This window comes from Helicoverpa zea, chromosome 21, assembly GCF_022581195.2.
Source record: "Helicoverpa zea isolate HzStark_Cry1AcR chromosome 21, ilHelZeax1.1, whole genome shotgun sequence".
NCBI classification, from domain to species: domain Eukaryota; kingdom Metazoa; phylum Arthropoda; class Insecta; order Lepidoptera; family Noctuidae; genus Helicoverpa; species Helicoverpa zea.
The window spans coordinates 8,434,264-8,451,775 of NC_061472.1; the positions used below are offsets into that span (position 1 = coordinate 8,434,264).

The 17,512-nt window shown below is 34.4% G+C and overlaps 1 protein-coding gene and 1 non-coding gene across 2 annotated transcripts in view; one reads left to right on the plus strand and one right to left on the minus strand.

Moving 5' to 3' along the window:
• The window catches only part of LOC124640759 (atrial natriuretic peptide receptor 1), a 265,956-nt gene that overhangs the window by 229,169 nt on the left and 19,275 nt on the right, over window positions 1–17,512 (minus strand). The gene's annotated exons all lie outside the window — the stretch shown is intronic.
• Trnad-guc lies at window positions 3,410–3,481 on the plus strand. Its single transcript has one exon. It is a non-coding gene; the product is annotated as a tRNA-Asp (tRNA).

Below are 17,512 nucleotides of genomic sequence, written 5' to 3' on the forward strand. Positions count from 1 at the left end.
TGGATGCAGGTCGCTTCCAACCGGTATCTGTGGAGATGGAAGGGGGAAGCCTATGTTCAGCAGTAGACGTCCTATGGCTGAGATGATGATGATGATGATGAAAGGTTTCAAAGTCTGCCTGTTCTAATTAAATAAAGGTACTAACAATTTACATTTAAACTGTTATTACATTTTTGTAATGATGTAGATTCTATAAAAAAATCTACCTATTGTATTAATAAAATGCATCATGTGAAATAGAAACGGGATCAAACGTGTAGATAAATGTGGGTCACAGGTCACAGTGTTGTACGCAAAGATAACCTTTTGAACTTCACATTGAGATAAGTAGTTCATGATCGATTTACATTCCTTCCGCTTTTTAGATCGATTTTCTGGTTCTAATCTTCTAATGTCTGTGTCTTCACCTCTAGGTTTACAAGTTCAATATAGAAAGCATTTATAGGATATGTGACCAAAGTGTATATTTAAAACTAATTACTACCAACAAATTAAATTAAGTATCTACATCAGTTTTCAAAATAAATTACCTCAGGGAAAAAATATATCCCCACCCAAACATCTATCTGCTCTCATAATAATTTATCAATCATTGACAACCAAGAAAAAACTTTCAAAAACAATTTCGCATAATTTTTCCTTTACAAATTGCTATGAAAAGCCACATGATCAAAGCTTAAGAATATTGTATAAATGCGTGTGTGAAGAAGCAATTATCTCTTCAAAGAGCCATCGCGACAAAACAAATTAAATTCAACCTCCGCAGTCTTAGAGCATTAACGAACCGGAGACGCCATGAGCACAGATCTCCACGGGATTAAGTATGTAAATTTAGACACAGGGGCAGAAATGACCGCAAATCTCCTTAGGGAAAAGGCTGCCATTTGACCCACGGGGGCAGAAGTGAGCACAAATCTCACAAAGGGGCAGCGGACAATACAAAAAATAGTAACACTTACCTCACACATGCATTTTCGATCACACCATTACGTACACATACGATAAAATTTTCAAACAATCTTATTATCAAATTATTAATCATAAACGTGATGCACACATGTTCATACGAGTATGAACGGCGTATTCGTACTTTGGCAAAAAGGAAAGCACAGCAGTGGCGGATCCAGTTGATTAACAACTCTAAGTACGTAGCAGGGTCAAACTGTACTGCTATTTTTACTTACAAAAGGGCGTAAGTATGTAGACTACTTCATACATGAATATACGCTCTTTCAAATTTAACGGAAAGGAAAAGCTTATTACATTGCGACGTACTAAAGAACTCGATCTAGTTGATATAAGGAAGAAATGGTGTCAAGTTTATGGAGTACTACGTTTTCTTGCGGTTTTACTAAAACTTAGACAAAAAGTATATTTTGACGTTTGTTATTATTTCATCCTATTTACATAATAAAGCCGTTTTTTTTTTGTTTACGCTTATCTCGGGAAGTGCAGAGCTGACTATAAAAAAAACCTTTATTAAGTACACCATTTTTTTCATTTCGGATCTCAGAACTTACTAGGTATTGTCCAAAATGTAAAACTCAAGTAACGCCAGGTGTACTAGCTAGTTATAAACAAAGATATAAATGCTTGAGCTCCCAAAGTTGATAAAATTACACGAGCTATTGATGTGGAAGAAGGCATTGTCATGAAAATCTTCCTGAATAGATACTTTCGTGAACCATTGATTTACATAATACACCAAGCTTTATCTGAAGGGATGGGGAAAAATATATCTTATTATAGCCTTACCTTATAGTTTCACTTACATCCTGATAAAAATGGAATTCTGCCTTTAGGTTGCCTGTTCACCGGAGCGGAGCTAGGCTACGGAGTGGAGAAACTGAGAAATATTAACCAATAGGATTGCACAAAATCTCCGCTCCTCAATCCTATTGGTTAATATTTCTCAGTTTCTCCACTCCGCAGCCTAGCTCCGCTCCGGTGGACAGGCAGCCTTAAAGAAGTAAACCCTCGTAACCAAGTTTTAATTAACCTATTTAACTATCGTCAAACCAAATGTTTTTAGCAGCGGATAAACATTTTTAAAAGTACATATAAACTATTTATTTACATACGTATTAAAAATGTAATAGAAACACTCAAAATTGAGTACAATATTTATTGTCACTCACACACCGAGAAAATTGATAGCTTTTGTTCCTATTTACCTATTAATACTGCTGTCAACTTAAAATTTGTATTTCACTTTACCGACTATATTCATTAATATTTCATAAATTTTCCAGCGAGCAAAATATTTCTCACAATGGGATTTTTATTTCTCTGTAGGTATCGATTGAAGGAATAACCCATAACAGTGAAAATACTCCATTTACTCAGTTTTGGGACTGTTCGTTTACAGTTTTTTTTCAAGGAAAAAAATAAATTTTTTATAACTCATTTGTCGCATTTCCCTGAATATCGTAAATACAAAAAAAACCGTAACTCTTACTATATAATATGAATCATTGTATTAGCATTTGAATTCTATGTTAGGATGAGCAAAGGGTCAAGATAGCATTGTTGTGGGATCAAAAACATTTCATGGCTCAGCGATTTCACAAACTTCCTGTTTTCCGCGAAAGTTACTCGTGTGTGAATCTACCTGTGTTTTTGTTTGTAATGTATGTTTTTTTTATGTCAGACTGTCTATCAAGTTTTCATGTTTTTCGTCGCTCAAAATGTATCACAGGTAAAAAAAGCGGAAAATCCGCTGATATGAAAACGGTACTAGTACCAGCCATTTCGACCGAATGTCAATGCGTTGAGTATTTATTAGTCACAGTATGAAAATCTATAAGCTGTCATCAGTCGTATGTATGTGTATATAAATAGTTTTATATTTTTTAAGTCCGGAAGATACATGTGTACTTTTCTATCTAACCATTGGCAAGCGCTAGTCATAAGATAAACTAATATTTTTTCGCAAAAAGGTTTTTGTATAAAAATACACATTATACGAGCTTTAGAGATTTTTTGTAAAGAATTGCATGGTCAAAGGAAGCTGATTGGGTGCAAAACTACTGACCAATTAAAGGTATCAAAGAACGCTGTAATTAGGACTGTCCCAATTGAAATCAAAAGGTCGATAATGCTATTAGTTGCCCAGGAAATGGAATGGAATCAATGGCTAATGGCCGGCCAATGGAAGGTAATCATCCATTTGTTGGGTCAAGCTTCGAAGGTGTAACATAAATATTTAGTGCTACAAACATACAATGATAGTTCGTAAAAAAAATCCACACGTACCAGATAAAAAATAATAAAAACAAAATGCAATAAATGCGATGGACGTTTAAAAAAACTGCAAGTCATGCCATGAAAAAATACCTTGTTGTTCAAGAAAATGAATCATGCGCTTTAATATTTGAATACAATCTTCTATTTCGGCATTACAGTCACATCTTCGGTAGTATAGTGGTAAGTATCCCCGCCTGTCACGCGGGAGACCGGGGTTCGATTCCCCGCCGGAGAGATTCTTTTTGTGCTTTCAAACAACATTATTTATCACACCGTAATCAGTTTTACCGAGTACATTTATTATCTCGCTTTACACGATGAATACAAAGTTATAGTTTATTATTTTCCATTCAATCGGTACTGCGTAAAATTAGTATTGTTTTACGTGTCCTTTTCATATGGTATTGACAATTCGATTCAATTTGAGCTAACTACCAGGTAAAATAATTTATATAAACTAGTTCTGAACATTTTCAATTAATTCACCTACATTCACGATGTAAATAGTTTAGTCACACTACACAAAAAAATATTTTACACGGAACTGTAAAAGTTGCTGCGCTCAGACCAATTGCCTTTCACATTACTCATATAGTTTATTAGTAGGGACATAACATTGAAGTAAAATTGTAATTGCGTAAAACATTAAAAAAAACTGCAGTTTAATTAGTAACCACGTCCACTGATACCAACTTACTTAGTCATCAAAACCGTCCAGTAGTTAAACGCCTTCTCAAGTACGAGAGTAAATTGCAATCTAACTTCCCCTAGTTATAAAGGTTTACGCACTTTAGTCTAAGTTATAATATGTACTTTCTAAGTATGTAGTAGTTAGTAGTAAAGAAAAACATCTTGAGGAAACCTGGACTTTATAATCTGAAATCGCCAATGTGCCTTGAGTAAGCGTGGTGATTAATGCTCATCTCTTTTCTGTATAAAAAGAGGCATGTGCCCTACAGTAGGAAAAAAGAAAGGGCTTATGATGATGATGACATTCTTCAAAACTGTCACCCATCCATTTTCCTCGCATCAAGGCATTTGGGCTCACAGTGTCACCGGGATTGTTCGAAAGAGTTACCGCGGCCTTGGTACATAAAAGGCCTACGACGGAACACGACGGTTTTAGTCAGTAAGAGTCTGACACTCCCTCACCGATGCTAACCCCCAGCGGGAGGGGTTATTTGATGATTTTTGATGTCGTGAAAAAAAAAGTGTCACGGAAGAAAATATGTCAACATTATGGGGATCTTAAAACAAATCTATGTAAAAAGAACTCATAGCAAGTCACATCACAAGCCGAACTGTGAAACAAAATCTTTTCAAGTCGCGATAAAGCGGAAAGTTTTGAAAACCCCGTGCTTTTAGGCTTTTATGTGACGCCTTCGCTTACGAAAGCGGATTATCCGTTACACGTGTTTTGTATTGCGACTCCTTATAAATAAATGATTTGTGTAACCTATTTTATACGACCTCAAAAAGACAAGAAGAAATTAAAATACCGAATGTTTCTCTTTTTGTGGAAAAGTAAATTGTCTTTTTCATGGAAAAGTACGATACTTTCTCACTATATGGATTGAATGGTTAACCTATTGATATTAGCCTCTTGATTCTGCTGCATTTTTAACCTACCTGAAAGGACAATGCTCATGAAGTATGAGAAAAAAACCCAGGCCCGGCGCAAAAGAAATGTAACTCAAAATATAGGTAAAAATAAGTAATTAAATATAACATAGGGGGCATTATCGAAATCAGTGGCTATATGTGTGAAATTGCTATTCGAATATTAACATCTGCGGTACATTGCTACTCGAGATTTTAGAGGAAACATAATATATTAGTAAAAGGAACAGCAAACAGATACAGTTGTGGTTTAAGACATAATGACATGTTTATGGCAACTTCTCCACTATTCTACCTACTTTTGCAAGATAAAAGGATGATAGAACTAAAACACGATATGAATGTACTTTTCATTTTAATAATAACGCTTAAAAGTCATCGATTCTTTATTTCTAACACGACATGATCCAAAAATGTTGCGGGATGCGCGAACTGTTCCTCATGTCTAGCCCACCCTAAGTAATGTAAAACGGTCATGACACGATGACGGGGGTGCTGCAGCCCAATGTCCTCCACCCATGAATACAGGAGCAGTAATATCCTGATATGCCATTCCTGCCATTTTCCCTCGTATAAAGAATTTAGGTGTAAAAGAACACTGCTAAAGTGAAGTTAACCCGGTTTGGACAAGGCTTGCGTCGCATCCCAAAGTCCCGAGTTGTACTTTGGTATTGATTTATCTTTTTGGAGAGGCTTATTACTTGCCATATTACTTGTTTGTTGTTTCAGATAGCACTTTAATTAAACTATAAGCCCCAGCTGCTCATGTGTCCTTTAATTAAATTAATTTAATATAAAAGAATTATACTTTTTTGCAATTTTATAAGGTCGAGGTAAATACTTCCCACCCCTTCCCCTGGATAAATATTGACAGTCTGCAAAATTTGTATCAACGATTTCTGTCTGACAACGTGAAAGAGTGACAAACGGACAGACACAGTTACTTCCGAATAAAACAAAAGAAATTTCCAATAAACGCGTGAGGGTTGTTACTGTCACATGAAAACTTTCCTCAAAGATAAAAATAGAATCAAATGCCACGAGAGATTACAATATTATTGTTTAATTTTTGTTTATCACGCTGACTGATTTAGTAAACCACGTCATACTAAAAACGATATTTAAGCATTACTATTATCTCTATAATCATTAGGTACTTTTAAATGTCAACTGAAATACTTTCAGGCAAAGATTATTGAATTAAAGAGACTAGACGGTTTGCGTGGCACGAAACGTTCATACGAGACAGATTGCGTAAAATAATTTGTGATAAATCAATACTCTTATTATTCTTTTATTTGTATAATTACTCAAGTTCACAGAAATTTATTTTGTTTGCTTAACACCAGATTCTTCAAATCTTCACCCACTAGGCCACCACGACTTTTGGTAAAAGGCTAGGCAGATGAATATAAGATTTTTAAAGCCAATTACGAAATGGCACACACGTTTACGCAATAAAAAGCTTTTATAATTTCAGACTGACATAATACATGGAAACTGAACTTTATCGCACCTTACTATGCGCTTGGACTTACACACTTATTCATATTTCATGCGTTATTATTTCGAGTTATAAGTATATTTTCATTATCCCACTGAGATGTCTTCTCATGCAGAGAAGAATTGAGAGTGAATCAGCTCGACCAATTTGGGTTGGCGATTTAAACTTTTAACCAACTTTCCAAAAAAGAGGTACTCACTTCTGAGGTTTGTATTTTTAAGTCCAGATTTCACTATTAATATAGAAAATTAATATTCGGATATTTTTTTCCAGTCATGTTTCATGACTAAATGACAAAGAGACAGCAAAATAATTCAGAATTAATTACTCGAATCTAATCTCAAGTGCTCCATAAGATTAAGATTAAAGAACACTCTCGTATTCATAATCCAGCCATTAGATTACCTACTCGAGCATCTAATAACGTTTTAAATAATACATGACTTTGGTAACATAGACTTCTGCAAAAAGGAAAGTTACGAAATGTATTTAAATTCAGAACTTGAATTAATGTCAGATATTCTAAATCCGACTTTAAAGATTGGTCAGTACAAAAAATTCCATCATCCCTTGGACATTGATTGCTGTCAACTGCACATAATCGGTACCCATATAATTCACTGACGTTCACTGACTCCGTAAATATTACGCTCACATACACGAAATAGATTCGTATCCAGTTCTAAACTTGAAAAATTAAAAAAACGAACTCAAGAATCCGACTCAAATAGTTCCAACCAATTCACAACATTTCCAGAATACCTCCGCACACATTCTCAAACACACACACATATACACATCACATATTTCAGAAGCAAATCTATATTATTATATTGTATTGGGCAGATAAGATATGGTCGTTACACTTCTACGATATCTAAGAGCCGTGATCGATATCGGGTATGAGAGGATGGATAAAACTATTAGCGGGTTATAATAATGTTTGAGAATCGTTTCCAATAATGGCCCGTATTAGTACAGATGTTAGGCCTTTTATGTAGCTTGGAATATCCTTTTTTTCTGAGGCGGATTACCAGTATCACGCTTTCGTGGAATTCATCAATCGATCAGTATTATAACCATGTGTGTATACCTAATACAAAATGTACATTTTGTGATTGCATACCCTAGAACGTGATGTTACGTAGATTATGAACCATATAAGGTCTTTCAATAACCTACCAAGGCTACAGGAATGTTCGAAAGAGATTCTGCTTCCCAGGTACACAAAGGCCTTTAGAAAGAACATAGATCGGTTTTAACCAATAAAAGTATAACACTCTCTTTCACAATAAAAGTCGTGGTGGCCTAGTGGGCAAAGAACCAACCTCTCGAGTATGAGGGCGCGGGTTCGATTCCAAGTCAGGCAAGTACCAATGCAACTTTTCTAAGTTTGTTTGTACTTTCTAAGTATAGCTTAGACACCAAATGACTGTGTTTCGGATGGCACGTTAAACTGTAGGTCCCGGCTGTCATTGAACATCCTTGGCAGTCGTTACGGGTAGTCAGAAGCCAGTAAGTCTGACACCAGTCAAATCAAGGGGTATCGGGTTGCCTGGGTTGAGGAGGTCAGATAGGCAGTCGCTTCTTGTAAAGCACTGGTACTCAGCTGAATCCGGTTAGACTGGAAGCCGACCCCAACATAGTTGGGAAAAGACTCGGAGGATGACTCTCTTTCACAATAACCACATCGGGAGATGTCATTTAATGATTTGAAAAGCAATGACAAACTAATTGGAACCTGGTTTATGGCACACAAGATGTACCACCTGTATTTCAGAACATAAAGAAATAAAATCCTCAAGATGGCCATTTTACAACTTCAAGAGTTAAAGGCCTGTTGCTACAATAATTCCATTATCTGTCAGACAAACTGAGTTTGCTTGAGTTAGATCTAACTGGAATTGAGTTAGAACGTCATTGGGGCAGTTATCTGCTGAACGAGAATTTTGTTTTGAAACTGTTTTATTGGACAAATTCCTGTTTTGAAACGTGTTATGATTTATAAAAAATGTGTTTGTCGTTTTGGTAAAATGGAGACAAAACAAAAAGAGCAGAAAGAACGGGTCTGCTCGAAGAGATTTCATCAGAATTATGCAGTACCTTTGTACTATTTTATGTCACTTCTACTTTTTGTGTGTTTATACAAAAATGGTTAAATAAAATAAAATAAATAAAGAATCCTCCAGACGCTTTTTAGTTGTTTGTTTTACTAGGATAGTCTTTGATATGTATTGTAAATATCTATGTAAATAAAAATAAAGAATAAACCTGGTTAAAAAAAGAGCATCCTTCAGATGTAAATATGTTTAGTCAACGAAAATTTACCTATGTACGAGTAATTCGGTATCGTTAATTTAGTTTCTACAAAACAACAACTGAATGTGATGAATGAATAAAGACGCTGAAAATATTTTTCAATCACACAAAGATATTTTGTAACTTCTTCAAAGCCAAAGATGAAAAATACAAAGTGACTTTTACAAAATCCTAATCTTATCTTACACGTCGTCTCTAACAAAGGAAAATATTCAGATAAACCTATAAATGTAAGAAAAATATTACTGGATAGCTAATCAATGGTTGACACTTTGTATAGGCAAAAGCAATTGGCTAGGGCAGGCGACAATGGCCGGTATTATGCTGACAATTCCGAATGAACCGCATTTAGTTTAGTTCATTCAGTTTCTAAAGACATTTCTTTATATAAGCTTTTTTGTACATTGATGAAACGTCAAAGCGCTGTATAAAGGCTCGAGCAGACCGCTTGCGTAGCGTAGACGTGCGCGTCGTTACGCAAGCGGTGTGGCCTGTTTCATACATTACAACTCATGGTACGTGCACGTCTACGTTTACGTCTACGCGTACGCATCCGGTCTGCTCAAGCCTTAAGTGAATTTTTAACTGACTTCAAAAAAGAGGATTTTAATTATCTCACGCGATTATCTGACGTTTGGCTAAACCGAATCACACCAAGTATTTAATCTCTACAACCAAAATCACTACTATCATTGTACAAAAATACAAAATAGGAATTCATCCCCACCCATAACATTAACAGCGCTTTCACACTAACAGTTTTAGCGCTCGGTTTTCCCGAGTAACATCGCTCGACTCGACGGACAGTGTCAGCAAACAAATTTACTACGGCCTTACTACCCTAGTGCAAAAAATTATATTTAAAACCGAACGAAACATTTTCGCCACTCGAAATTCAAACATCAAAAATTTAATAGTGTAAAAGCGCTATGGCACACACTCACTGCCCAGATTACAAAGCAAAATTGATGTAAGTAGGTTTGTTCAGGAAATATATTCTATCCGCATACTTTAAGATCGTGTATGAATAATGTGAAATCTGAATTTCCCTAAGGAATGCACGGGGAAACAGAGTTACCACAGCTAATTAATTTGAGTGGAGATTAAAACAGTGGTTTAAGTAGGTCAAGAAAAACTAGGTGCTTTACATATTTTTTTTACATTTTACCTACGTGCGTAAAATTCTATATATAATACTATGGAACGCATAATTTTATTGGCACATAGGAACAAAGCAATCTAACCATCTTCTGTAATAACACAATTATTATGAAAAAATAAATTATTTTCTCTTTACTTAAATCTGAATCGATACAGCTATTAATGGTATCAATAAAAGTTTTCAAAGTGTTTGTTAAAACCCTTGACCGATTTTCCGTTTACAATTATAATAATGGGATTCACCGTCAATTCTCGATGCAATGTTGAGTGCTCTCACAGATAGGGCACACAATACACGTAAAGTACTTCGAATGATACACACCTTTATTGTCAATGAATGAGTGGTGATTGTCAATGATTTATAAGTTAAACTAGCTACCAAAAGCGGATTTACTCATTTTATGATTTACTCACTTTCTGAGGTAGCTTCTTTCAGCACCCGAATAAAAATAAGTCTGAATCACGAACAATCGTTTTTTTTTTTCTTAATATTGTCTGGTTAGGCTGTGGATTGTGGAACTATGTATTTTATAGTAATTCAAAGCACAAAGTACGCACATGAATTCGTACCCCTCCCGCAATTTGGCTGATACCTAGGATTAATTTCTGTTCAGCCACTCACTCGAACTATGTACATAGTTGTGTATGTATATTAAGCAATTGTATAGACACCGCAATTTTCATAGCGCGGACTTTACAAATTGTCAATTTAGAAGGACCATAACAACTTTCCATTTCACAGAAACAATGACAGCTGACGCAAGCACTTCAGTAACACGCAGTTTTCCTCTCAAGCCGTAGATAGTGTTAGCTTGTATGTGTGCGTTTATCTCAAGTGCGCAGACGCAGACAATGTTTTTAGTACAACGCCTTGCTTTTATTAATACAGATCTAGGTTTATATGTACCTTCCATATTTAGAAACGCGATGGTTTGTAAGAATGATTTGATGCGAAAACTACTGAATGGATTTTGATGAAACTTGGCAGTAAATTTCAAAATTACATATAGAGCTACTGTTTATCTTCGGGGTGACGTATTTCCTCCAGGACGCGAGTAAAACCGCGAAAAGAATAATTAAGCTTATATAAAAATAATTTTCAGATATTTTGTTGGAAATATAAAAGGTTTATATTTCCAACAAAATATCTGAAAATTAATTATATTTACTAATTGATAAATGCGGTAATTTACCGTGACAAGACAAAGCTAACTTGTAAAAATATAAATTTCAATGATAAAATACATGATGTATTTTTATTACGCTGTCTGATATTAAATCCTATAAATATACCTACAGTTTTCCAAAATGAGAAACAGCAATGAGTCTTCGTCAAAATACGTATCAAAGTAGTGGTAATAAACATTGTTCCATTAACAATAATGATGATTGACAGATGGGCTTATAGTGCATATTAGTTACCTACTATTAGGGATTAGTTAAATGATCATATAGTTCGTGTAAACGTGGGATTATCCTCCAAGAAAGGATAAGACCACGATCGATTAGAACGTGCCGAATTAACATTAACTGTAAGTGAACCAGCTTCCACCTGCGGTTTCACTCGGTTCCCCCCTTTCCGAGGGAACTATTTCCGGATAAAAAATAAACTACACATAAGTATGTCGTTCTGATTTATAACCTATACTACTGTCAAGTTTCATCAAAATGAATTTGGCAGTTTTTGCGTGAAAGAGGAACAAATATTCTAAACATACAAACCTTCGCATTAACAAAATTAGTCAGACGATATATCTCACGTGACGTTAAAAATAGCCACTTAAAAGTCTTGTATGGGGGTTGATTGCTCAAAGGATTACAGCAACCCTAAATCAGGGACAAGTTCAAGGGGATGATGACACAAGCCTTTGCCAACACTTCGTTCAAATAGGCTTACCCAAAAGGTACCGATTTCACGATTATGACCTAAAAAATATAGAAAATACAGTAACTTTATGCAGTTGGCAACAAAAGTTTGTATGCATGGATGTTTGTCTTCTTTCACGCAAAAACTGTAAAATCAATGTTGATGTAACTTGGCAGTAATATAGCCTATACACATCAAAAAATATACAGACTACTGTTTTTATATTTGCGGGAAGTAATTCCTTTTTATGACGAGAGAAACCTCGGGTGGAAGCTAGTGTAAGAGTAGCAGTAAGCTACATGACACACTAAGAGTGGGAAAAACCATGTCGAGGTTTTGCGTAATTTGTAGTAAGAGATAATGCATACTTATTATGATTAGCATTGGCATTCAAGAAGTTAAATACATAGTTATTTTTGTATAGCATTCGTATGTCAATCATATGCCAAAGCCAAGATTATTTCTTCGCATAAATATCTAGAGTCGAATTTACGTTCTTCACTACATAAACATTGGGTGTCGAAAAACGTATTCGGTCTGTTTTCGTAGCCACAATGTTTTCTCAGTTCCCTTTGTTGAAAGTCAGGAATCTTAGGAAATATACTCGTCCTTTCTATATGGATAGAAGGACCATTTCTATTTGCTTTTTTTCCTCGCAATTTCTTACGCATCATGAGAAAACACATAGCTTCCTAGGAAAAATCTGAAAGGAAAATTCTTTGTTTTGTATCTTTATATTACACAGGCTTCCGTTTGCGGATTCACTCGCGTTCTATGGGAACTACTACGTGCACGTGGATAAAAAGTAAAATTTAGTTCCTGAGAGAAACCAACTATCAAAAAAACTTCGGCTATTTTTTTTTTTGTTATTTTAATATAAAATACAAGCGAGCAGGGATAATTTCACATGTGCTTATCCATCTAAAATTGGACTAGGCAAGCTAAACTTATTTTAGCCTTCACTAATGTTTGGTAATACATTAATGTCGCCGTGCCTAATTAATCATTTACCTACAGTGAATCTTGTTTACGTAAACAAGCGTAAAATACAAAATAATTAATGAAAATCAATACCCACAGCTTCTAGTCTTTGTTGCTCTCCATCAACTACAAGTTTCCCTCGTATTCCAAATATGCAAATTCTTCGAATTCCATTTATTCCAAAAACAGACTTTTCATCTCCACAATAACGGTTACTTTTTTATATATAGATAGTTATAATACAGGGTTATAAATTTATAATTCGAAGTATACCTCATCTATATAATACTAATATTATAAAGCTGAAGAGTTTGTTTGTTTGTTTCGCGCTAATCTCAGGAACTACTGGTCCGATTTCAAAAATTATTTCAGTGTTAGATAGCCAATTTATCGAGGAAGGCTATAGGCTTTTTATCCGGTTTCGTGCAGAGGTTTCCACGGGATGCGGGTGAAACCGCTGGCAGAAGCTAGTAATATATATTCGAGATACATCCGAAATTCCCTGTGTTTTGAAATAATGAATGAATTTTAGAAGCCCTGTATTTTGGAGATAAATCACGATTTTGGAGATAAACCACTCCTAACTTATTCAACCCTTCCAAAAATAAATGACTTGTGGTGTCATCTATATGTGTATATTTTTTAATGAGGTTAAGAGTACACTGAATACTTTTAGTCGGCCGATAGTTTGTCATAAGTCAGTATGAAGATGAATGGTATTATTATAAAGATCAGGTACTTATTCAGCCGATTTCAGATCGACTGAAAACATTGATTGGAATCAAGATTTTCTTAAAAAAAAAAATTACAAACATCAGGTCAACTGTCGGTTAGTCGACGGTTTAGTCTGCAGCGTTAGGGTACTCAAATTGAAAATGATTAAAAAGGAGCCATTAATTAGGCATTTTAGACGCGGCCCATGTTGATTTAGGTGACAAAAGGTAAGGCCTTTTTTGGGAACTCAGCCATTTATTCCATTACGTTTCTAATTACGGGTTCCTTGATCCTTATCTATAATTACACGTATATATAAATAAGTAATTAGATAATTAATCGGGAAAGAAATTAAATTAAATGGTTTAGACTATTAGACTGCGATTTTGTAGCCTTGCAGACCTACTGTTTAGATAATAAAGTTATTTTAATGTATTTATTCCGGACCAGTCTAGCTAGAAACATTTTAATAATTTACTTTGAGTTTATATTTTGTTATTTACATATTTAAATAAGCTTCTTCAGCTCCTAACTTACGTAAATAAACTTTACATTAGAGGAAATGCTTACGTATTTATTTTAACCATAAAGTACACAAAAAAAGTATTCTAATTTTATGTTTTACTCATACTATTTAAAAATTATATGCTGATACATTTCACTTCTGGATATGACAGTTAAAACTTCATCCCCTTAGGAAAAATAAGCGTGCAAAGTCAGACATGATTTATAAACGTATAAATAATCAACGTACGACGCAGAGCAACTAGCATGAGTTAATTGCTCCAACGAAGCATAACGGTACGTTTTGAAAGCGAGCTGTTCACTGCAACTGCCGATCGAAGCGGTGGATGCATATACAGAATTTCTCTTATGAAAAATCATCAAATGACCCCTTCCGCTGTGGGTTGGCATTGTGTGTCAAACTCTTATAACTAAAACCCATCATGTTCCTTCTTCGGCCTTTTATGTACAGGCCCTGGCCCAGCACATACAGCCTGAGATATCAATCAGTTGGCAGCTCACTTCGAAAACGTACCTTTACACTTCCATTTCTACAGTGATGAGGAAAATAATTTTCTTTACTACAAGAGAGTTATTAGCTTCCAGTTCGTGAGTTTCAGTTCAAAGTTTTAATATTTTACGGAAATATTCTAGAAAATATTTTATACAAGTAAATACATACCTATTTCAAAATTTATGGGCTTACATCGATGTGGCTATCATCAACAAAGTTACGTTTGGTCAAGTTTTACGATATCCGCAGTAATTTAGGAATCAGAACTTCCGCAGTTGTATGTCTGAAATGGTATCCATTATTTGTATTATAGGATTACTATATGTTATAAATCAGACTAATGTCTAATATAAATCTCTTGAGGCTAATAAACCGCGAGTGCCAAGGATGTGTAAGACCTAAATCTGAAATATGCTGTAGTAAATAATCATTTTATTTGTATTAGGTATAGACCTCTGTTACAACATTTTAATTTAAGATTAAGGAAGCTAAAAAAGTAGATTTGTAAAATTTTAAAACATTTTATTAATTTTATTCCTTCCACATAAATGTATCACCAATTCACCATTTATCACCAATGTACACCATTTATCACCAATTCCGATTACCAAGTAGGGTTATAGTTGTTTTTTATGGTACCAAAATAATCCTAATCAATTTTTATTTCCGAATTCGTAGTAGGTACTGCACGTGTTACAATAACTTGTGCATATTTTAAAAAGCACTTTCATCTCTAAATATAGCAAATAAAATACAGAATATAAAACGGAATACATACATCATCTGCCTAGCCTTTTTTGGATGCAACTAAGTACCAGTGTTTTACAAAGAGCGACTGCCTATCTGATTTCCCCAAACCAGTTACCCAGGCAACACAATACCCTCAAGTAAAATGGAATACACACATTTCAATCACATAAAAACAGTGCGTAATAAAACTGTCTCACAAATCCTTCAAACAAAATACAGCAGACATTATGATAATCCTGTTTAGTGAAGTAAACCAATATACATGAATACATAACACAATTTGTTAGATAACATAGAAAGGAACATATTGGTGAACACGTGGGGAAGTTTATCTTGTTATTTATGCCGCGAAATGAACACAAAAATATGTGAAAGTACTTACAGGATCCCATGTTTGCTAAAGTGTATTGGATTCCTTCTTGTGTCACGAAGATATGGTGTTGTAGAAGAACATGAATCACTCTACAAGGAGGTTTTAGGGTTCCGGAACTGCGGGATTGATCGGAAGAGATACCGCGGCCCTGGTACATAAAAGGCCTATGACGGAACTCGACGGTTTTTAGTCAGGAAGAGTCTGACACTCCCTCACCGCTGCTAACCCACAGCGGGAGGGGTCATTTGACGATTTTTGACGTTGTTTAAAAAAACACATACATACAGGGCATTGTCATATTACAGGAAATTTTACGTGTTCTAAGCGTATTAAGAGTTTATGCAACACCAAAGATGAATAAAATATATGAATTCGTTTTTTAAAATGGCAGCCATGCACATAAAAAATGACAGTTTGTTAATTGTATTTAAAGAAAAATGCAATAAGTTTGTTTCTAAAAAATCTCGACGTTGACGAGCATTATGAAAGTAACACTAGAAAAATGTAGATCATACTTTTTACCCTGCTTTTTACAATAAAATTTTAAAATATTACTTAACAGTTTTTAATTTAAAATCCTTTAACAACTAAAACTCCGCTTTTACGATTCAAATATTTTAAACTTCCACTAATATTTTGTTGAGGTCAGCTCGCCTCGATGTAATACATAGTTTGTTTAATATTGAAACAACTACCTTTATTATTGTTATGCTCTAATTTGTAAAAAAAATATGTTGAGTCCATTCGATATTTTTAGTTCTGAAATAAACACATTTTATTTACTTTTTTACCTTTTAGATACATCGAACAATACCCGGAATCTAAGTATTTTGCTATTTAATGGATTTTAATAGAAACATTTTTGCTGAAATTATTTTTTATGGTATCAAAATAAAATTATTAATTGTTAATTTTATGAAATACTGAGCCGCTTAACAAAGCTATTACTATCATATTCTGCTATTTCCGAATTTCTAACATACATATTTTAATACTATTTATAAGGTTAATCAATAAAAAAAATAATTCATCATAAATTAAAAATTGAGATGAACACAATACGCAAATATCTCGAAAATGTTATTTGTTCCACGGAAAACAAAAATAATCCATTTCTCCGTGGTTTGTTCCTACCTCTGCAATATTATTCTATTCTTGACAGATTGTCACAATTTTCCTAAGCAAAAACTTCCCGAGTTGTCTAGAAATATCGGTAATACTTTTACGCAAAAAAGTCGCGCTTAATTGCAGGATTATAAATATCAGTAGAGTTTTAGCTTATCTATAGAATCAGGGGAATTCCTTGTTATATAAAACCCGTTTAATCGTGTTACAAAATATTATATGATATGCTTTGGTTTGATAGTACTTTTATTATTCATGGTTAGCCTTAATGGTTAAAGCTACCTCAAAACCATGTATGACGGAAATGTTCTTCTTAAAATTATGTAAAAAACATCCCTTGACAGCATATGTCTACCTTTTATGGTTGACTCACAATAACACGTGTAAGTCTCGATAGCTTAGTAGTTCGGAGCTTTCTGATTATATTTGTCTACTATTACGTTTCTTAGACTCTGACTCACACTAAATAATAAAGGTTAACATTATTACCTATTCAATAAAAAAAAGAATCATATAAATCGGTAAACAAAAACCAAAGTTATACATGAAATACGGTTATAAGCCATCGCGCGTGAATATCATGCGATAAGGATCATTTTTGTGTAACGGTCGCCGTGCTCGACGCGGCTCACGGCGCGGTGGCTGCGCGAGCTTCATACATTATTTGGCTGTTGATGCGATTGGTGCGAATAGACGTTCAGAGTGTTCAAGTTCAACCTTATTGACTGACAATAATTGATATTAACAAACCTTATAATTTATTTTAAACTTGCTTTTGTTGTTATTTTATAAAATAGGTAAGAATTCGTTATTTTGGTAGTGTTTAAATATTCG